General features: G+C 40.7%; 1 protein-coding gene across 1 annotated transcript in view; it reads left to right on the forward strand.

Moving 5' to 3' along the window:
- The window catches only part of ESPN (espin), a 3,774,415-nt gene that overhangs the window by 607,264 nt on the left and 3,143,432 nt on the right, over nucleotides 1-23,719 (forward strand). The gene's annotated exons all lie outside the window — the stretch shown is intronic.

Below are 23,719 nucleotides of genomic sequence, written 5' to 3' on the forward strand. Positions count from 1 at the left end.
TCTCTAACTTTCTCATTTGTTGGCATCCAGGCAATGTGTTGACTAGCTAGTAACTGAATTTTACTCAAGCTGACAACATCACTGGCTCTTATTTCTCTGTTTTGTTTTTCACTCTGGCAGAGATGAAATTAAGCTGTTGATCAGTGTAGCCATTATGTTCCTTTACATATCGCAAATTAAGTCACACCTCAAATTACTCTCTATTGTTGTGGAGGCCTGTCAAGGCAAAGCAGATAACCAAAATGGAAAAGATGCAGATTAAGACTACTAGATAGTTAATGGGATGGAGGGATGAAGGTTCAAGAAAATGCAAAGCTGGAATGTGCACTCTGGAGATAAACAGGAAGAATGGGTTGCATTTTCAAACTAAGCAATAGTCAGGGAACTAGGGAACTGCAGAGCACTGACTGCAATAAAAAAATGTAGAAAGAAGTAAAAAATAGGCACAAGCAAAGTATCAAGGGAACACACTTTAAGACAAACTCAGAAAGTAGTCCCACACAAAGTTGTAATTAGATAAAAAATGCTCCTGGACGAGGTAATGGTAAGGAAGACAATAGAAAGTTTTAAAGTGGTATGGGCCAAAGAAGAAACAGGGAGAAAAAGCAGGGTATGGGGCAGTTGCATAGAACTAGCTGCAACAAAGCATCTTGACATGGTTGTATCTATATATGCGGATGCTTTTGGGCCAAGTATAAACATCTACCTCTGTCAGTGTACATTATAGCAATAACCCATGCCTGGGTGTGGGTAATGCTGGATTTACCCACGGTTGGTGTGGTTTGGTCGCCCGAGGGACCAAACAAAGCCAAACGTGGGTAAATCCAGCATTACCCACACCCAGAAGTGGGTTATTGCTATTGTACAATGACATTATTTAAGAAAAAAAATAATTACTTTTCTTAAATAATGGCATTGTATAATGCTTCCTTGCTGCCCTTCCGCAGCTGTCTGGTATTCCGCGGAAGTTCTGATGTACTGCGCATGCCTATGCAGTACATCAGAGCTGTGGGCAAAAGCAATGGAGAAAGCAAGATCTCCATTGCTTTTTACATTTAACATAGCGAGACAGTTTTGAAAAAAGCAACGGAGAAAGCAAGATCTTCGTTGCTTTTTACAAACTGTTTTGCTATGTTAAATGGGTTTAACATAGCGAGACAGCTTTAAAATAAGCAATGGAGATCTCTGTTGCTTATTTTAAAGCTGCCTCGTTATGTTAAACCCATTTAACATAGCGAGACAGGTTTAAAAAAAAAAAGCAACGGAGAAAGCAAGATCTCCGTTGCTTTTTACACACTGTGTCGCTATGTTAAAGGAGTTTAACATAGCGAGACAGCTTTAAAAAAAGCAACGGAGATCTCCATTGCTTTTTTTAAACCTGTGTCGCTATGTTAAACTCCTTTAACATAGCGAGACAGTGTTTTAAAAAAGACTTATACTATTGGAAAAAGTCTGGGCGACCGGACCTTTTTCCATTAGTATAAGTCAATTTACAACGTGCACGCTGACCAATCAGCGTGCACGTTTTGGAATATTAATGGGGGGGTCATGGTATAATGTGCAATCATTTGTACTCCTTCTGTACTTGGCATATATAATCCCTGCAGTTTACTCTATCTGTCATCTGAGTCAAGTCTTTCTCTTTCATGCATTCATTTTATTTTTATTATTAATTAACCTTTGTGAAAATTGTAATGCTTATGTGTTTTTATTCATCCTTCTTGCAGCACATAACAGTGTTAAATGTTCAGTACCAAGTCAGTCCTCCATACTAATTGTTTTCCATTTCTGTAGTATGACACCCCTGGAATATCTGCCTTGCACTATATCTGTTAGTGTATTTAGTTTTATAACTACTGAACAGATTTGTTTTTCAGTGGACTGCTTTATCTCATCTGTCGTGAGAGAGTTTTGATAGAAAAAGGCTTTCAGTTCAACCCACCTATCAATTGTAAAATGAATAGTATGCAGCATGTTGCAGCAGTCGAAAACTAAACTGTCAGCAACAGCAACATTAATAAGGGGAAGTGTAGTCCCCATAGGAACAAGAAATTTGCATATGTGTGTGTAGTCCTTTAGAAAAAGATTGCATTCTGCCATTCAGAGATAGGCAATCAAACTATAGTTAGTTAAATCATTAGTTTGCTAATACATTTTCTTTAAAGCCCATATTTAGCATACTGTGGACATTGCAGTTTCTGAATTATTTTTGTGTTCTAACAGAGCACATGATAGTGTATGAATGCATATAGGGAACAGTCTGGGTTTGGATTTACAGTGCGCGTTCTTCTGGACCCATTTCTGCCTCATTACTCTCGTGTGATAAAAACTTGAATGTCTCGTGTTCCGTATTCCATAATGTTGTACGGTTTACACCTTGTACTCAGTCTTGCTTTTACACTCTAGATTACACATATCCAGAAATAACAGTAAAGGCTAAGGAAATGAAAACACCTGAGCTGAAAAATATCTATAACTTCTGCTCATTCTTCATGCCGACGATTAATCTGTACCACAAAATGCAGGTTAAAAGTCAGTGCCTCAGAACAGAAGATTGAGAGTCTGGTTAACTATTACAGAGAATCACATGCTGATAAGACTGTTAAAATATATTTAAGCCATTTATCATAAAAGTGTATAAATAAGAGAATCAAAACACAACAAGCAAGTCCATAGCAGACAACTGGAACAATTTCCTTTACCCTTCAGTCAACATGTCTGGCAAAGCATTTGAGTATTGTAAATGCAGTATGTCTTATAAAAAAAAATCAAAGTGAAATCCAAGAATATGCTAACACAATCAAATTTTTTTGTGGCTTAAAGTGAGTATCAAACCATTAATTTGCAGATACAACATCGCTTATAATGCATGTATTTACATGTTAAAAAATGGATGGGTCTCATTTTCTCCAGTTTATTTGTTATGTTTTATTAGTCTTGTTAGATCCAAAGCCATAGGCTCATTTAAGACAAGTTTCACAATTCAGACAAAAAGCATTTTTAAACCTTTTATTAACTAAAATTAGCCTAAGCAACATTTCCTGGAAATATGGGAGACAGCTTGGAAGCCTAAAAAAAAAAAAATATGCAAACCGGAGACCAGAAATGAGCCCCAGTCCCTACAGATAAAGAGCGGTAACAGCAGCACTAGGCAGTGTGTCACCATGCTACTCAGAGTATTTTATTTTATTTTATTTATTTTTTATTTTATTTTACATTTGTTGACCGGGCTAGTCCAACTGGATACATGTCCATTTTCAGTGGAGGCCCGGGGAGAAAAGCTCCATAGAGGGTAGTTATGACAAAAAACTACACACAGGAGATAAGAATACAAGGTAATACTTTCAAGGTCACATGAACAATAAAAAGGTTATACAGATAGTTTAAATAGTTGAAGCATTCTTAGGTAGTTGGAGTACTCTAACTACAAATGAAGTCCCTTGAATTATGTGTTGGATAGATAGTAGCTGGCTGTTTGCTGCTAATCAGGATTAGAACATGGGCATAACCAATTAGATTTTAGTAGATCTTTGAGTTGTTTTTTGAATTGGTTGAGTGAAGTTTCGTGTCTTAGGTTGTTTGGGAGGGCATTCCAGGATTTTCCAATGGAGTTCGCATAGAGTGCTTCACCTCCTGAATTATTAGCTTTAATGGTTTGGATTTGAAGGTATTTGGAGGATCTAAGGGAATTAAGGTTAGAGTATGGAATGAATAGTGTTTTGTTTGCACTGATGATGTATCTGGTTAAGTTATGCTAGCATTAAATGAAAAGGCAAGAGTTTGTAGGAAGCACAGAAAAAAAAAAGAATAGAGGATGCATTGCTTTTCAGTGAGAAGGCAGCCACACTATGTACTAGAAGGATAACTGTTGGCAACATGTCACTTGGATGGACTAGACAAAGAAGATTTACAAAGCGAAGGACAAAGAAGAAGTCATTGGGTGAAAAAATGCAATACTTGTGATGTAGAGAATAAGTTATTAAATGTTTTTGTCAAATTCAGCAAGGAAGTGCAATTTTGTAAGTAAACTTGCTATAACAGAAGATGCTGCAGTACCTTAGTCGTATGGGTTACATCCTTCCAGAGATATAACAGCCAACCAACCAGTCTTCCAAAGCCTTCACTCCTTCCATTTGCTGATACTGCTGGCTGCATGAGCTCCTAAATGGAGAAAAACAATGGACTGAGTTCCAAAAGCATCAGGACTTTCATGCAACCTGAAAAAAGAGAAGCTACTGTCATGGTAAGAAAGATAAAGCTAAGTATAAAAGTACAAATCCTTACCATGACATAAACATCACACAAAAAAGGTGTGGGGGGGTAGCAGCTACTGCAGCAGTGATTTATTCAGACAGCTACTGTTATGCCAAGTTTACCTATGTTAATCATAATCAATGCTGCAGTAGTCTTAGTTGTATGGGTAAAATACCAGAGTTTATGCAGTTTGGCAGCAGGAAGGATGAGCATACAGGAGACCTTGGATGGTCCTAGCAAAGTTTGTTCTAGACCTGGAGAAAATGTAGTTTGTAATGCCTTGTAAAAGTATATACAGAGGACTAAGCAGCTGACTCTAAAATGATTGTAGAGTCCACCCTTTCCAAAAAGCCACAGAAGATGCTAAGGCCCTCATAGAATGAGCCTTGACTCTGCTTGGAAGAGTCTTATTATGGTGAGAATAACAAAAAGAAATAGCAAGCAGCAAGGAATAACCCTCTGGAAATAGTCTACTTTGTCATGCGCTGCCCTTTTTTCCTTACTTTTATATGAAAGCTGTTGCTTTCCTGAAAGGTTTCTTTCTATTAAGATAATATTTGAGCTGCCTCAAAGTATGAAGAATCCTTTCTCACTGTTTTTAGGTTCCAGAAAGAAGGCTATAAGATGGATGGTTTGGTTTAATGTAAACTCTAAAACCACTTTAGATACAAACAAGGAAATTGTTTTAAAATAAACTGTCTTTATGGAACACCAAATAGGATTGAGTCGCCATAAGAGCTTGTAGCTCAGATATTCTTCTTGCAGATGTCAGAGCTTATCAGTAATACTCTCTTCCAACAAATGAACTCTAAATCAGTCTAATGAGCTGATCCAAAAAAAAAAGTTAACTTTTACAACACAAAGTTAAGATCCAGGTAGGTGTCATCTGTATTCTAGGTAGACACATATATAAAACCCATTTCATAAATAGCTGGACAAAACACTGTGATGAAAGAGATGGATTCATGGGCAGGTATGCTGAAATTGCAGAGAGAGAGGAACTTTGAAAGCAGAATATGAAAGGCCAGAGTATAACAACAAATACTGAAAAATGAGAGAAGCAGAAACCCTGAATGTGCTCTGGCTCTTAGTGCTGCATTAACTAGCATTTTTTTTCCATTTACCAATGGAAAATTTCAAAGTATCAGGTTTCTTTGCCATCTTAAACACCTACTGGATGTTCTCAGAAAAAAAAAGATGCCTAAAAGTTTAATAGGTAAGTGCTGGGCTAGTTGCTTTTGTGGGCATTTTTTAAGCCTAGCCAGTTTCCCAAAGTTGAGAATAAAACCCTCTACCTTGTGTTTGTGTTGTAAACACCTTAAGCATTATACCAAACCCCAAGGTATCAAAATTAAATCATCCAGGCAGTTGTTTGAGGTTGGGATGTTTCACATACCTCTTGTCTTGTGTGAGTAGATCCACTCTATAAGGAAGCTTGGGGGAATTGCCATTGGCCATTTCTACATGAAGGAAGAACCACAACTGCCTGGATGAGAAGGGAGTCATTAGTATGACTTTTGGAGAGTCTTTCTGAATCTTCAGAATTTTATTTATTTATCCTTTGCTGACCTGGTTAGTCACATTAGGCCTCTCTTAGGGGGAGACCCGAGGTGGTATTTATACTAATATGACACCTGGATATCAGTGGAAAGGGTAGAAATTCATAGAGGAACATTCCCATCCAAGGGAATGAAAAAACATCTGTTTTTCACGCCTGATTACAAGGAATCCTAGAGCAGAATGTATTTATTGCCTATTTTAAAGGAGGGAAACAGATCTACTTGAGAAGTTAATCACAACTAGATCAATTCCTGGAAGATCCTCTTGTTCAGTTTCCATTCCCGAGGGTCTGTCCTAATCCTTTTATGCTTGTCTGCCACAACATTTTGCTCTGATAATATGTAAGATGCTTAGAAGTTTATACAATGCTATAGAGCTAACTCCCATCACAGCCAGCCTACACAGGGAGTAGGACCTGTTGCCCCAAGTCTGTTTAGGTACCACATCACTGTGGTATTGTCTGTAATTATTGGTAATATTCCTGGGAGCCACAGGGTCATGAAGAGATTCTGTAGCATGAATCACAGCTAACATATCTTTGACACTTTTGTGCTTTGGTCTGTCTGAGCTATCCTACAGGTCTCGCATCATTACCCTCATAGGAAGTGCTCCCCAAGCACAATCTGAGGCCTCCACCAATGCCCTTCTTTCATGATAAAAGACCAGCATTGTAATCTGAAAGTCTTAGATGATAAGAATGTCGGGTCCATGTTTTTTTTTCTAAACATTGAATTTTTATCTTGTACAACCTGACAACAGGAATCATGAGAATTATAGAAGCCATGAACCCCAGAGTCCTGAGATATTCTGTGGCTGAAGTCTCAGACTGATTGGAGAATATTCTAAAGCTGTGTACTTACTATAATGCTAGATCCATGTTGTCTTGTTATGTCTGGCTCATTGGATGAGTTATCGGATCTGACTTTGGCACTTTTTCAAGAACTTGGATCCAGGGCTTTGACTCCTTCCCTACTCATAATTCCCTTTGGTCCATAAATGACCTCAGATCAAGTTTGCCTGCTTGTATGTAGTACTTCACCCAGTGGTTACAACACAGACTTATCAAGCTATACAACTGGGCATAAAAAAATGAATAACCGCTCTAAGCTGTCAATAAGACAAGGCCCTGTTGCCAGGTCCAGTCGATCAGTCAAGTGCCATAAAAGACAATTTAGGATGGGGAAAGAAAGGAGGAAATGTTGAGCCAGACAGAGCAAGACAGCACAGATTTAGCATTATGGTAAGTACATAACATTTGTATTCAGTGTTGTCCTTTCCATGCAACTCAACAGATGGGACAGATTCCCAAGCTACCCAAGTCCCAGGCAGACTCATGGAAGGCTACTCCTTAGTATAGTGAAGCCAAAGGATATACAGGATAGACTATATGAACTGTAAAACAAGTAGCCACAGCACATGGCTCATCTATGGACACTCTAGCAAAGAAAGTAGTGGAGGTAGCTACCGCTCTAGTTGACTAAGACTTGGGATTGCATTTTAAGATTAATCTATAAAGAAAAGAAATGCAGTTGAAAAAACACCTGGGCAAAGTTACTTTAGAAATTCCTGAACCCTATTTGACCTTTGGAAAGGAAAGCAAAAGCTGGACTGACTCTCTAATGTTTTTGCTGCTATGTAGGTAAAATATGAGCTGTCTGTGAATATCCATCAAATGCAAAGTTTATTTTCCTTTGTTGGAAAAATATGGAAAGAAAAGAGGTAGGTTAATAATATGGCGAAGATTAGCTTCTGAGGCCATTTTAAGAAGAAAATGAGGATTAGATCACAAGGATACTCTATCATTTTGAAAAATCAGGTAAGGCAGTCTGCAATACAATGCTTGGAATTCAGAGATCCTTTTGTTGTTGTTTTTCTTTCGGCTTTTTCCGGTTAGGGGTCGCCACAGTGGAACTCCAGTCTGGTAATGATTGGCAGTCGATTTATATGGTGCCAAGGTGCCAGCCCGACACCCAACCTTCAAAGAAGGCACACCCATTCAGGCATGTCTTTCGAACACCACTCGACCACGGGGAGGACATGCAGACTCCACACAGAAGGCACTCCAGCCGAGAATGGAACAGGAGAACCTTTTTAACTGAGGTAATTGTTACTAGAAAAATAGTTTTCCAAGTAAGGAATTTCAGTTCTGCTGAGGATGCTGGCCCAAAGGGAAATCTACTTAGGGCCTGAAACATAACAGTAATATCCCATGAAGGAACTGCATCCCTAATTGGAGGTCTGAGAAGGAAAGTTTGTTTCAAAAAACCTTTGAAATCTTCAAGAAGGTAATGAAAGTTTGATTCTGGCCCATGTGAAAATTGGATATGGCTGATAACTGTAATTTGATGGTCAAGAAAGTAGCACCTTTTTCAAACAAACCCATTAAGAAATCTAAGATGGATGGTAGTAGAGCTGAAAAGGGTCCAAATATCTGAAGAGGTCATTATGGCAAATCTTTTCTGTTTGCTAAGCTAAACCTTCCAAGTGTTAAGATTTTGTGAAGACAATAGAATATGTATACCTGGAGTAGACAGCCTGGCTTATCTGGCCACCATTAGAATTGGAGAAACCATGCTGTCTGTCAATTTCAAGGTTTTTATGCCTCATTGAGACTGACTGGATGGGTGAGGAGGCCTGGAGCGGGACTCAATACTCATGGAAAGTGATTCAGATGAGGCCAGAGGAAGGAGAACCAAATCCGCAGGGGTCAAAAGGGCTCAATGAGAATTATGTTACCTTGCATCTTATGGCTTTCTGAAGAAACTTGGTTATGGGGGGGGGGTGGAAAGCTATAGTGGAGACCCAGGGGGGATCAACTGTGAACCAGAACATCCTTTGCTGACTCTCCCTATGGGGAAATCAGGGCTAAATAGCTGATGTATTTGTTGTTTAGATCGGAGGTGAAATAATCTAAGCAGGGTTGGACCCAATGACTGAAAATCATTATTATCACTGATTGATTGAGGAACCACTCATGAGGCAGAAGAATAGATCTGCTCAGTCTGTCTGCCAGAACACTGTAAGTCCCCATGATGTGCTTTGTGACCAGAATGTATTGGAAAGACATTCCCTACTGCCATACTCTCATGGCTTCCCAGCTTAACGGGTATGAATGGGTCATTCTTGGCTTGCTAAGCCAGTTGTCCAAGTAGAAGAGCAGCTGTAAACTTTGCAGCTTGAGATACGCTGCCACAACCCCCGTGCATTTAGTGAACACCCTGGGGCTTGCAGTGAGACCAAAGAGCAGTGCTCTCAACTGAAAATGACTAGCTCCCAGATAGAAATGGAGAAATCTCCTGGACTGCCTCGCTATTTTAATATGACAGTAGGGGTCTTCGAAATCTATCAAGTACATACAGTCATTCTTCCTCAGAAGAGGTAATATAGATTGAACCTTGACCATCCAGAACTTTGTCTGTTTTATAAATTGGTTGAGGCAGCTTAGGTCTAGACTAGGCAAGGCTTGAGATCCCCATTTTTTTTTCTGGAGCCAAAAAGAACCTTGATTAGACCTCTGGATCCTTGCTGGTCTGGTGGGACCTCCTAGACAACTTGCTTTTCTAGTAGCTTTGCTACCTCTGTTGCTGCCAAATCCCTCTGACTGGGTGGAATGTCTGGGATTCTGTTTCTCATTTCTGGATGGAAAGCAAAAATCTTCTGCTCCCATAAATCTTTAGTGATGGGCCCGTCAAGTGTGAGGGTGCAGGAATAAGTGCTCCAACTGCCTTCTTAGTGCTGCAGTTAAACAGCCATTCAGGAGCACTGAAAGGGCATCTTGATAAAATGACCTTAAAACTCTTGATTTTGCAGTCTGCCTCTGCCCCTGGGGTGATGTCCATAGGTTCATAGGTTCATATGTAGGTACTAGGCTATCTGCCTGAAGGCATTTATAAGCCTAGCCAGAATGTGTTGGCTTTCGCCACCCCCTTAGATTAGTTCTCTGTGCCTCTGTCCAGCAGAGCCACTGAAGTGATCCCCGGGGTAAACTTTCTGTTTCCCATCCACTTGTCAAGATTTCTTTTGAAGAGTGTTAGCGAGGAGCTCTGCCTAATGTAGAGTGGAATCTTGTTCCAAAGCATGGGAAGTCTCTGGGACAGGAATCTATCCCTCCAGCATGTCCTATTTATTGTTGTGGTGAGGTTTAGATCCCTCGAGCATGTGGCTTGAGGAGATAAGGTTTTCTTTAGGTGGAGCATGTCCATCAATTCTGGGTTGGACATGGCCTTGTATGTCAGGCAGAGATCACCTCTGAGTAGGCAGTATGCAACCAAGTACAGCTGGAATTTCTTCAGTCGAGCTGCATATGACATCTGTTTGAGGCCAGTGATCCTCTTGGTGAGGTACTTCTGTGGTCTTTCCAGCTGTTGCAGGTATCTTGTAAGGTACATCCCAAATGGGGCGTTGTACTCTATGATGGGTCTGATGAGTGATGAGTAGAGGGGCACAATGACCTCTTTTGATCTGGATGTGAACACTTTTGTGATTAGGTGGGCCGCATAGAAGGATTTTCTAACCACTTTGGCAATGGGATTATCAAAGGTGAGATTACTATCTGCTTGGGTCCCCAGATTCCTTATTACGTCTTCCATATTTAGGGGACTACCACCTATGCGGTAGTTTGTGGGTACTTTGTTTTTTCCAAAGGGGATGACTATGCACTTTTTGGCATTGATTTTGACACCAGGTATCCGTCTCAGTGAGACCCTTTTGGAGGATGTCTGTGTCAGCCGGAGAGTCAATTATAGCCCCTACTTTGCAGTCGTCTGCAAACTCGGTCAGCCATAGTCCTCCTGTGCTTGCCTGTACCTCTGAGAAGTATATGCCGAACAGGAAGGGTCCTAGGACTGAGCCCTGGGGAACACCACTTGTAACCGGTTTAGAGTCGGACCTAACTCCCGCAACTCTCACCATGTGGGTTCTGTCCATGAGCCAGTTGGCAACCCATCTTGTGATGTAGGGGTTTATGTTCAGGCTGGTGAGCTTGTCTATAATACCAGAATGGGGAATGGTGTTGAAGGCCTTTGCGAGGTCTAGGTAGGCTGTGTGTACCACCTTTCCCTCATCTATAGCCTTGGTAACTGTTTCAAATAAGTCCACCAGATTTAGGAGGCATGATCTGCCCTTAACAAAGCCGAACTGGGTAGGGTCCAGTGATTGGAGGTTCCCAATGTCTCTGTTAATGAGTTCCATGATGATGCGCTCCATAGCCTTGCAGACCAAGCTAGTCAGGCTTATAGGGCAATAGTTCCCGGGGTCTGTTGTGGTTCCACTTTTGTGAAGTGGAATAACCATTGCTGTGCACCACTCTATGGGTACGTAGCCTGTGGAGAGGCTGAGTTTTAAGTTATTCCCTTGTCGACCCCTCCTGGGGAGGTCTGTCAGCACAAGTGCTTGGCCAAAACCCTGGGACTTTCAAAACCATAGCTTTTTTTTCCCCACACCCTTTTGATTCCTGAAAAAGGTCTATTTGGGGGTGGAAAAATGTATGCCTGCTGCAGACAGGGTATTGCCCTCCTGTTCACTTCTGTTAAAGATGTCTTTCATTTTGGGCCAAAACAGTGTTGAACCATCGAAGAAAGCCCTAAAGAAGGACATCTTGAAGCCTTTGCCATACCATCAGCTGCATTGGAGAGCAGATGACTGGACAATTTGATCATGAAATGTAGGACAGAAAGCTGCAACTCCAGTAAGTTTGGATGTTAGTAGGCAGGTTACCTAAGAGGGAGTTTGACAGCTCTTTAGCCAGATCCCTCTGAAAATATATCATATGGGTCAAGTAATTCAATGTCCGGAGTATAAACATCACTGAAATGTAAGTCTGCTTCCCAAATCTGTCCAGTGCCCTAGACTTCTTGCTAGGTGGATGAAAAGATGTGCTGTCCTCTGAAAGCTCCTTTTTGGTGACTGCCACAACCACCATGGCATCTATCAGGGGACTTTTGATCTAATGGGACTTGTTCCAGGGTGCAACCAAAATTATCTCTAGTTTCCATGGTATGAGCACCACCATAATCGGTTCCTTCCAGGCCTGCTGAGAAACCAGGTTTACTACTGAGCCCACCCAGGAAGTAGATGAGCTAACCCTGAAAACCTCAAGGAATACAGATTCTTCCAGGACAAAGCTTCAGGGAGCCAACTGCCCTCTCTCTTTAATCACTTCTAGAATATTTTCAAAGGAGATGTCTTCTAGAGCGGATCTTGGGATCCCTGCCCTTCCTCAAAATCAGTACCTTCAGTGATGGACCCTGGAGATGAGTCAAGATACCTTCTCTTGCATGCCCATTTCCTATAACTCTCCCCCATGGAGACTTATGGAGAAGGGTTGGAATCTGACAGGGAACTTGCTAGGTAAGAAACCTCAAGACTTAGAGAAGTTGACTGTCCCTGTTAAGCAGGACGAGTGGAAATGTACACAGAATCCAAATTGGGGCAAGGATAGAACTGAGTGGAAATGAAATACTTCCTCTTTGGACCTGGACAGGACCCTCTCAAAGACTTGAAAACTAAAAGCTGGGAATGGAGCTGAGGATTTACTCTCCCTGATCCAAAGATGCCAATTGTTGGACAAAACTCTTCTCTGTTTCATCAATTCTAGAATATCTCCAAAGGACATGTCTTCCCTAGGACATCTTGGGGATCACTCCACTACCTCAAAATTGGTGTCTTCAGTGATGATCTCTTCTCTTGCAGGCCCATTTCCTATAGGACTCTTCTGTGGGGGCTTCTGGGGAAGGGTCTGAATCAGAGGGGGAACTCACCAGATAAGAACCCTCAAGGCAAAGAGAGGCTGACTGCCCTTGTTAGGCAGGATGAGCAAAATCAGCCACAGAATTCAAAGGGGTCTAGGACAGAACTGAATGAGAACAAGACACCTCCTCTCTGGACCTGCAGAGGACCCTCTCAAAATCCTTGAAAGCTGAAGCCAAGAACAGGGCCAAGGCTTCACCTCTTCACCTGACTTTATGATATCAGGGAAGGAACATCCCCATCTCCGACACAGCTAAGTACCAGGACAGACATTTGCCCCAAGCTGTCCAGAGCTGAAGCACTAAGGGGTAGGGACACCTCCAGAAATTTCAGAATTGAATCCTACGCCAGAGCCTCAGCTCAGACACTTCATCTCCAATACCCATCCTTATCCATCATAGCCGGATTTCAGAGGGTGAGGGAAACAGCTGGAGTCAAAGATGAAAGTGCTGTCAGCTCCAACATAACTGCCCAGCAGAGATGAATTGGTGCTGTTGGCATTAGATTCAAAGTTCAGACAGGTGCAGGAGAGATGATGGCCAGGATAGCTGGGACCATGCCCATATCCACCAGTGGAGCAGGCAGTGGTAGAACCTCCGGATGGATGTGGGTCCAGACAAATTTTTGCATCAACCTCTCATCATCAGCTTCCAAGAGACTCCACAAAGATCCAGTGGCCTGAAAGAAGTCACAAACGAGGTCTGGGCGAGCAGATGGGTGAGTGCAGCCTAGAACTAGCTGGCTAAAGTAAGAAGCAACAGCGTAGAGTATGGGAACATATCCAAAAACCCTCACCCATAGATGGATTTGTACGCTTCAGAGTCATCGGTGCCAGGCCAGATGGGACCTGATGGATCTGGAGACCTTCTTCTAAACTTCACTTTTTGTTCTTCTTTCTCCCATTCCTTTTTTTATTCCTCGCTCTCTTTTTCCTTCTCCTTCTTTTTACTGACCCTCAACCTTTCAAATTTCTTGGAAGTAGGAGAGGAAAAGAGGCTTTAGATATTGAAGGTGCTGAAACTTCCACTTGGGTAGAGAGGGAAACCCTTGAGAACAAGCTTGTTTCAGTGAACAGTGGGTGCTCTGGACCGAAAAGAGGCACAGGGCTTGCAGTCCTTTTCTAGATGTGCTATTCCACAACAATAAATGTAAAGTGTATGGGGGTTCTGAGGTAGGATTTTGTGCCTGCAGCCACTACATTTATTAATGCCACAGCCCTTTAGCCACAGTCCGACATCACTAGTACACTAAAGTCACAGACTGCTTCAACAAAATGTCAAAGACAACAGCAACAATAACAACTTCACTGCTGAACTAAAACATAGTGGGAATAAATACATGAGAGAGGTAATGAGTAGCACAAATAAAAACAGTAATAGCTAATCAAGAAATTTATGTGTGTGTGTGTGTGTGTGTGTGTGTGTGTGTGTGTGTGTGTGTGTGTGTGTGTGTGAGTGAGTGTATATATATATATATATATATATATATATATATATATATACACACACACACACATATATGTATATATATATATATATATATATATATATATATTATATATATATATATATACATTATATATATATATATATATATATATATATGTATATATATATATATATATATATATATATATATATATATATATATATATATATATATGTATAGTAGGGAAAGCAGGAAAGAAAAACTTTCCAAGTAGTTAAGAGAAAAGTAGATATCTAAACAGCTACCACAAAGTAGCAGTAAAAGCTGTAGAAATTACAAAAGATGAATTTGGATTATAGTAGCCACAAATTTTGTAAAACACTTCTCTAACCAGTAGATGCACACAGCCATCAAAAGTGCATTTTGATAGATCAAGCAGCAAACAAAATCTGATCTAATCTAGGGACCAGAGGGAATTATGGGTAGGGGAGTATTCAGAGCCTTAGAGCCAAGCAAGATCACATTCAATAACCCATCAGCTGAGTTGGAAGGAAAAGACATTGTATCAGGAAAGTTTCCAGATACAGTTTCACCTTTTCCTGTGTTAGGAATGCCTTTAAAGACACGTATCTGGAAGGCAGTCTAAAACCACTGTCCTGTGTGATACAGTCAAGGATATTTTTGAATATTTTTTTCGAAGCCCAGATTGGTAGGGAGTTAAGGATTCCTGACATTTGGCAAAAAAACTTTGCAAAGATCAGAAAGTCATGTAAGTAAGATAAAGTGTGAATGCTTTATAGTCTGCAACGAGCTATACATGGAGCTGGACATTCTGTAAACGGTAATGCAGAAAAACGATAATATGACACAGAATCTGAAGAAATTTCTGAAATCTGTGGCTAAAGGACTGTGGTGATAATTATCTTTTAGATCTAATGTCATCATAAAGCTCAGAAGAGGAATGACTGGTAGCAGACTCTGAAGGGTCGGTATTTTGAATGTTAGCACTTTCACAAACCGATTGCAAAAGGAAAGAACTGGTCTCCAGGAGAGCTTGTTATTTGAAACCAGAAACATTCTAGAACAGAAACTTTCCTCCTTTGTGTCTAAAGGCAGTGTTAGATTGACTCCTAGAATAAGCATTTGATGAAGAACCTAAGGAAACAATTCTGTTTGGTTCGGAGGATAAAGAGGAATTCCCTTGAAAGGAGATATGTATATTCAGTGCCAACACTAGCCATGCTGAATCAGTATTAGTACCTAAGCACCTGAAACAACCTGTTACCAAAGAGAAGCACTGAGAACCAGTCTGTTGGACAGACTTAGAGATATAAGGACAATAAGGGAGGGTGGGGTGGTGGGGGTAGGAAAGCCATCATAGTCATTCTGAAGACGTAGCCTCTCACCTTTTTTGAAAGGATCCCTGTTTGCTATTATTCCACTACTGCCATCTTTTTATTTCTTGTTCCCTGTCAGTCAGAAGATAGCAGGTACTGGCTATTTGAAGGTTTGTAAGATTTATAATATGGGACTTGAAAAATCTTAATATCTACCTGAATTAATTTCCCATTGCCGTCAAACCATTGGAGAACCCGAGTATCAGCAGGACCAAGTACAACATCCTTGCTTAAAGTAGAGTTTAAATCTCAAACTTGACATATTCAAAGAACTTTAGAGTGGAAAGCCCAGCTTAACTTCTTAAAACATTAGTAATAGTAGAAGCCCAAGACACAGTATCTGCATAATCATACACACTCTTCAAATCATGTTTAGTCATCCAAGACAGGTATGAAATTGTAGGATTCAGACAGCCTTACCTTTTGAAGGAAATCTGGCAGAACAATCCCACAAGGTGTCAACACCTGACAGAATAAACTGGAAGAAGGAAATTCTCTTATGTAATCAGTCTAATATATTACCTTCTTGTCAGCAGGGGAAGGGTTGGTATTAATAAGTGCTCTGCCTTTTTTGGAGAGTGAAGACTGAGGGTCAGGGTTATTGCGGACGGCATTTAATACACCCTCCAAAGCTAACATACTAGGAGGAATGGCTACAGCATGAAGTAAATTCACCTGCAGCATATCATACTTCCTCAAGTTTAGGGAGAATATCCACTTGTTCTCACACAAATACACTATTCATTCAGGAACTCGTCTTAGAAAAGAGAGATTTGGTGTAGTGGTACATTGCTCTGACTGTAGTGCAGAAGGTCCTGGGTTCAAGACTTGGCAGTGATGACTTTTTATGAACCTATAAGCTTCCCATTCATGTCAAGCAAAGCACCTCGCTGGCCCTCTTCAAAAGAAATCTCAACTAGTGGATGGGTAATAGAAAGTTCACCCCAAGGATCATTCCAGTTGCCCTGCTGGATAGACGCACTGTGAACTAACATTGGGTGGCACTGTGCCAGGGATATTTTGGGGGGCTAGGCTTGTAAAGGCACCAGGGCCATTAGCCTAGTACACACCTATGAACCCATGAACTCCTATGAATCAGTCTTTGGCTTCAAAATCAGACAAAGAAAAAGTTGTGTCTCTGTCTATGACAGAATCTTCTGACATTTTCATCCATAATACATTGGCCTAGTTAGTCTTCTGGTATGGATTTCTGCTCCCCGAGATAGAAAGCCTGCAATAAACTCCTGGTTAGTTTAAGAAAACCATTCTTATGAACAGACAAAATGTCTTTGATAAAGCAATGTCTAACTGTTTATTTCTTTTTTCTAGGTACTTCCCTTGAAGAAGACAGACTAAAAGATAGCATTTCATCCTGAGTAAGAAGTCCCTTTCAATGCCCTTCAAGCAGAACCTCCTAGAGGCATTCCCTGACCAAAACAAGATGGTTATTCCATGCCTGGATTGGACACAGGAACAGCCACAGAGGATGTGGCTAACCTTAATCCATGGTGCCATATGGGAGTACACCAGAGGAACATGGAAAAAACAAAGGGTGGTCTGAGGAACAACAAATGGCCACTGCAGAGTCAGCCACCAGCATCTGAAGCACTGTCTGAGCCCACAGTGTACATAAATGCTCCTATCCCAATTTTTTTCTTTTTAGGTACAGTGGGGAAAACAAACATTAGGACGGATGTAAGAATACATGCTGTAGCCTTGAAAGAAGCCTGATTGCCTGTAAGTGCAGCTGGGAAGAGTCGATCAGAAGGTAAGATGGCAGGCAAGTGTTCACAAGCACCAACATAAAATACATTTCTATCCCTAAAGTACACTTCATGATGCTTAAACATAACCCCTTTAAGCAAAATGCCTCAAGCAGTACAATAATGATGGTAAGCTGTCAAGAAGTGTACACAAGCCCAAGAACACTCAAACAGCATTTGAAATAAGCAAAATACTTCCTAATCTTTAAACCCTTAGGCTACAGTTAAGTTACTTTGAAGTCCTGGCCAACACAAAGGGACTCTGGCTGACAAAGTTTGCAGACGATTGCAAGTTGGGAGCTGTTATTAATTCCCCAAGTGATGTTGACATCCTACAGAAAGGCCTCATTGAGACCAATGACTGGTGTCAGAACCATGGCCTTGAGCTCAATGCCAAAAAATGTGTTGTCATCCCCTTTGGGAAAAACCCAGTTCCCATGAATTACCACACTGATGGTAGTCTACTGAACACAAAAGGTGTTATAAGAGATTTGGGAACACAGGTTGACAGCAACCTCTCTTTTAACCACCACAGTGTCACTGTGATCAGAAAGTCCTTCGATGTGGCACATCTCATTACTAAGGGTTTTGCATCCAAGAAGAAAGAGGTCATTGTCTCCCTCTACTCTTCCCTCATTAAGCCAGTTATCGAGTACAATGCCCCATTTGGCATGTACCTCACTAGACACCTGCAAGAACTGGAGAGGCCACAAATGTACCTCACAAAGAGGATCCTAGGCCTTAAATACTTGTCCTATATGTAACAGACTCAAAAAACTCCAACTATTCTCTGTCTCATATGGCCTACTTAGAGGTGATCTCTGCATGACTTATAAAGCCATGTCTGACCCAGCTCTGTTAGAAATGCTACATCTAAAGAAATCCCAATCCTTCTGCACCACACACTCCAGATACCTCTACCTAATTACCACAATCAACAGAACATGCTTGAGGGACAGGTTCATAACCCAGAGACGGCCCATGTTATGGAACAAGACTTCCCATACAAGTCAAACAGAGCATCTCACTGGCCCTCTTCAGGAGAAACCTTGAGTGGATAGGAAATAGAAAATTCACCCCAGGGATCACTCCAGTGGCTCTACTCAACAGAGGCACTGGGAACTAAGGTCAGGTGGCACGATGCCAGGGTAATCCTATGGGCTAGGCTTGTAAAGGCTCCAGGCTCATTAGCCTAGTACACACCTATGAACCTATGTCTCAAAGTAGTATATTTTTTCATGAAACCACCCCAGTATTCAGTAATAATTCTTGTAGAATTTTCTTCAGAAAATAAAACTAAATACATAAAAATATTTAAAAAGGCAATGCCTTCTGTGTGGGGACTTATCTACTAGAAATGAAGCCTTTAAGCAACAGCAAAGCCTAAAGAGCTGCTTTCCCTTGAAGCAGCAAAAAAGTACTGATGTTTTCTATTCTCTGACTGCTGATTTCCATTCTAGGGTCTAGCCAATCAACAGTTAGAATGCATAGGTATGGGTGAGAGCCAGAACTTTAAGAAGACTGGTCAGTTTTTGTATCCTGAGCAGGATGCAACCCAAACAGCCAAAGGCTACTGCAGCAGTGAGAATGATGAACATCTGATAGTGTAACCTATACACAGAAACCCTTAGAAAATGTCTGAAATCTGTGGCATTGGGGATATGATGATAAGTGTCTTTCAAGTCTAAAGTTAACAACAAACTTAAAGAGGAGGAATGAGAGGTAACAAAGTCTGTAGGGAAAACATTTTGAACTTTGGAACACTCACAAACAGATTTAGAAAGTACAAGTTGAGAAATGGTCTCAAAGAGGGGCCCGTACCAGAATAATTCTTGAGTAAAACCCTTTCCCCCCACAACATAAATCTCACTGAAAGCATTTGACTGATGACTAAGGTTCATAAGTTCACAGGTGTATACTAAGATAATGACCACCAGGGACCTTGTATGCTTAGCCGTGCAACCTAAATATGACCCACAGATTTGATTTATATAGAGGTGTTTTACTGACTGCCTCTGTACATCAAAGACATAGGAGCCAGACCAGGGGTGAATTTCCAATTACCTATTCATTGGCCCAAGTTGCTCTTAAATAGGGATAGGGAGGAAATCTTGTCACATGGATAGGGACCCTATTCTAAAAAATGGTAATCTCTGAGAAACTTATTCATCTCTCCAGTTTTTCCTATTTATGTCACAAGTAAACTTTTGATATTTTAATCTAGTAGTTCTGATGTTGATGTTTTGCAGATGTGCAAAAGATTCATCAAAACAGGGTCCAGGAATGCCTTGTATGCCAGGGAAAGATCACCTCTCAGAGGGCTGTATGATACAGAGTAAAGAGTCAGGGCTTTGAGGCAATCAGCATAGGACATTGTGTTTACTCCTTGTATTATTTTTGTAAGGTACCTTTGTGGACATTCCATTTTCTGCATGTGTCTGGTCAGGTACATACTGAAGGGGGCATTATACTCTATGATGGACCTGATGAGGGCCAAATACAGTGGTATGATGACCTCTATGGACCTAGATGTCATGCCTTTGCTTATAAGTTGAGCAGCACAGAAGAATTTTCTTACTACCTTGGACATATATTAGTTAAAGGCTAGGTTACTATGGATATGAGTTCCCAGATCCCTGACTAGTGAATCAACTTATAAGTGTGCTATATTCATGACGTAGTTACCCTGGGTGGCAGACTGTCCAAATCTTCACAGAACATTTACATTTTTGTCTTATAGCAACAATGGAGATTTTCTTTCTCTATTGTTACTCTTAAAAAAAAAAAATCTCTGTTACTTTTATTCAACAGCACTGATGTACTGTGCACGCATAAGAACATACCTCCTATATGCATGCTCATTACATCAAAAATCGCGGAAGAATGGCAAACAACACAGAGGAACACTACAGCATAGTTATGCAAAGGCATTATTTAAGAAAGGTCAGCAATTTCTTTCTTAAATAATGTCATTGTATAATAGCAATAACCCACTGGTGGATGTAGGTGTGTCAGGATTTACACATGGTTGGTTGTGTTTGATCATTCAGGCTTCACCCTTGTGACCAAACCATGACAACTGTGGATAAACTTGATACGCAAGGTATTGCCTGGAATACTGTCAACCAAATTCTCCACCCAGGGCATTCCTACACTCCCACACCCTGCCCCAATAACACACCCCAAGAAACTGCATCCATTTTAAATTAATACTTCACAGATACCATCAGCAAACTTATGCAGACTTCCAACCCAATCAACCACTCACCTCCCACCACCCCCTACTACAAAACTGCCCATTCTCACTAAATCCTGTTCCAACCAGCTACATTAAAAATCATCATCATCATCATCATCAGCCCCCTTTTTCCCATTTTTTCAACATAGGGTTGGGGTGTCGTGTTAACTGTCGCTAACTCTCTCAATTCAGTGCCACACTCATGCCTTCTTCAACACTCATGCCTGATTGTCGCAGATCTTCTTTCATTGAAAAACATTACATTATATTAAAAATCTTCTTCTGAAACTTAAATCATGTTCCCCTTTGGCTGATAACCTACCATCTCTCTTCCTAAAGGTTGCTGCTAACTCCGTAGCATATCCTGTCTCCATCCTCATAAACCACTCAGTCAGTGAACCCACTGTCCCTACTCTCTGAAAAAAAATCCATGTCATACCTATCCACAAAGGTGGAAATTCTGTCAAGCTCTCTAATTATTGATCTATTGCCATACTTTCTCCCCACTCTAAAATTCTTGAGCACTATCTTCATAAACCAATCTTGGCTTATCTCGCTCAAGAAAACCTGATCACCCCTACCCAGCATGGCTTCCACCTCAACCACAGCCCACTACTGCACTTATTTCCTTTACTAACTCCATCTCCCTAGCCAGAGACAACAATAAACTAGTGTCCTGCCTCTTTTTAGATCTCTCCAAAGCCTTTGATACTGTCTGTCATTACATCCTCCTCTCCAAACTTTCTCAACTCAGCCTCTCCTCAGCAACTATCTCTTGGTTTAACAGCTACCTCACAGACAGACAGCAATCTGTGAAATGGCTCTCGGCTCTGTCTCCCTTTCTCCCCATCAAAATGAGCATCCCACAAGGCTCAGTTCTAAGCCCCCTTCTTTTTAACATCTTTACTAACCAACATCACACTTCCTGTCCCTTATACAGTAAGCAAACAATTTATTTCACAATCATCTCCATTGCTGTCAACCCCTCTGACATGCTCATCCTGACACAAACATCTTTCAACCATACTGAAACATGGCTTACTAACAACCAACTCATACTTAACCCTAATAAGACAAAACTTCTCTTCCTCCCAAAATCCCTCTACCATCTTAAATCCTCATTTACCATCTCTTCCCTTAACAACACTAAGCTCCTTGGAGCAATCATAGATGACCAACTTAAATTTTACCTCCATGTATGCCACTGTATCAAGAAAACCCATCAAAAGCTCAGCCTACTGTATAGAAACAATTGGTTCCTTATATCGCGGTGGTGGTGCTGTGGTAGCGTTGTCGCCTCACAGTAAGGCGCTGTCCGGTTCGATTCTCAGGTAGAGCGTCTTCTGTGTGGGCTGGTGACTCGGCATGTAAAAATCAACTACCAATCTTTATCGGACCAGAGTTCCACTGTGGTGACCTCTAACCGGGAAAAGCCGAAAGACACAACAACAAGGTTCCTTACATCAGACTCTAGAATCCCACTTGCCCAAGCATACCTTCTCCGTAACCTCTTCTACACCTTGCAAATTGTAACTAACTTATAGTCCTCACTACTTTCCAAACTCAAAACCACCTACAATAAAGTTTCTAGATTTGCAGCTAATCTGCCTTCTAAATCACACCAGTGTCACACTCTCCAGACACTCAGATGGCTAAAGTTTCCTGACCAACTCTTATTTACTCAACTTATCATCCATTCTATCTGGAACAAGCCCTACTGCTGCCCTAACACCTCCTCACCTGTCTCCCTCTATAACCCTCCTCGATCCCTCAAAAGCTCAGACCAATGTCTCTTACAGATTCACAAGCCTAAAAAAAATATTGGACAGAATCTCTACAGCTACTTTCCCTCTTTTTCTTTGAACACGCTTCCCATGATCCTCAGAAATATTATCCATCTCCATGAATTCATGAAAACTCAAAAATTACCTAAACAGTACCGGGACCTGTCACTGGAATCATCCCACTTGAACCCTTTCCTTTCTCCTCCATTTCCTTCTTCATTCCTGCCTTTCCTTCCTATTCCTCCATTTCCTAAATTATCTTATCAAAACTAACTTCCTTATTATGACAAGACAGTCGCCTACTACTCTCCATGCTCCTTCACTTCCTAGTTCTGGAACCATGTTAGCTGCACCCTAATTGCAATTTGTTTTTTGTAATAAATATCTGCACCTAGTACAGCTTATAAAACAAACTGCTTTGAATTGTACAGTCTACTGATGACAATCCTAATGTGCTTTTGCCAGTTTATTGTTATTACCTGATCCTTTACTTACTACATAGTTTAAATGTCTCTTTTGCTGTTTTCTCTTGTACTGCAATGGACATTTGCTTAATTATTTTATTGTATATATTTTACTGTATTTTACTTCAATCATGCAATTTTTCTTGCTTAGTTGTAATGTGGAGCTTTTCTGCCTGGGCTCCGCTGAAAAAGGGCATTACCTCAGTCAGACTATCCCAATCAACAAAAATGTCAAATAGATAAATAACAGATAAAGCCTAAGGAAAAGTTGGCTTCAGGGACCCCGAAATTGAGGGGCACTGCAAGCAGCTGATGTTCAGCTGTTGGGGAAGTGAAAAAAAATGTTTAAAAAGCAGAAAAGGTTGGTGCTCAGTTCCCTCATTTTTCTATCACAGCTTCACACAAAATGTACATTTTTGTACTAATTTGTTTTTCCGTATTGAATGATTATGTTTTTAGATGATGATTATTTGTCAACTGCTGCTGCAAGTTTGAAATTGTCATCACAAGATTAGGCGTCCAGCATTTTATATTCATTCCCCAAAGGCTTATGTATGCTTAAATAAACCTCTTGAGCTTTGATTACAGGGTTTTTGGACCCTTACTATACCAACTAGCATTAGTACAGCTAGAATTACACAGGTATATTGAGGCATAAACAAAACAGTTTAGAGCTGATATACATTTTCAGTAATAATGCTGGTTACCAAGCAGTCTTTAAATGAATAGATGAACTGTTTTAATTTACTATGCATTTATATGAACTCTACACGTCATCTAAAGAAGGTACTTTGGAAATCCCTTAGAGCACAAATCAGACAGGGGCTTGCCATGCATAGTCATATGGGTCACAAACAACCACCAGTTCACTAGAAGAGGAAAAAAAAAACAGAAAAGAAAACAATTACAGAACATGGTACACAGCTTTGCTATCAGCCTTATCTGCTGTTATAGTCCTGTAAGCCACCTTTGAATTCTGAAAAATACATCATTAACATATGTAAAGTTCTACATCTATAAATTATGGTCACTGATGCAAAAACAGAGTAACTGCTATAAAGTCACTATTCAGTGCTGCTACCAT

Source organism: Protopterus annectens, chromosome 2.part1 (assembly GCF_019279795.1).
Source record: "Protopterus annectens isolate FY-2018-M chromosome 2.part1, PAN1.0, whole genome shotgun sequence".
In the NCBI taxonomy this organism is placed as follows: Eukaryota; Metazoa; Chordata; order Ceratodontiformes; family Protopteridae; genus Protopterus; species Protopterus annectens.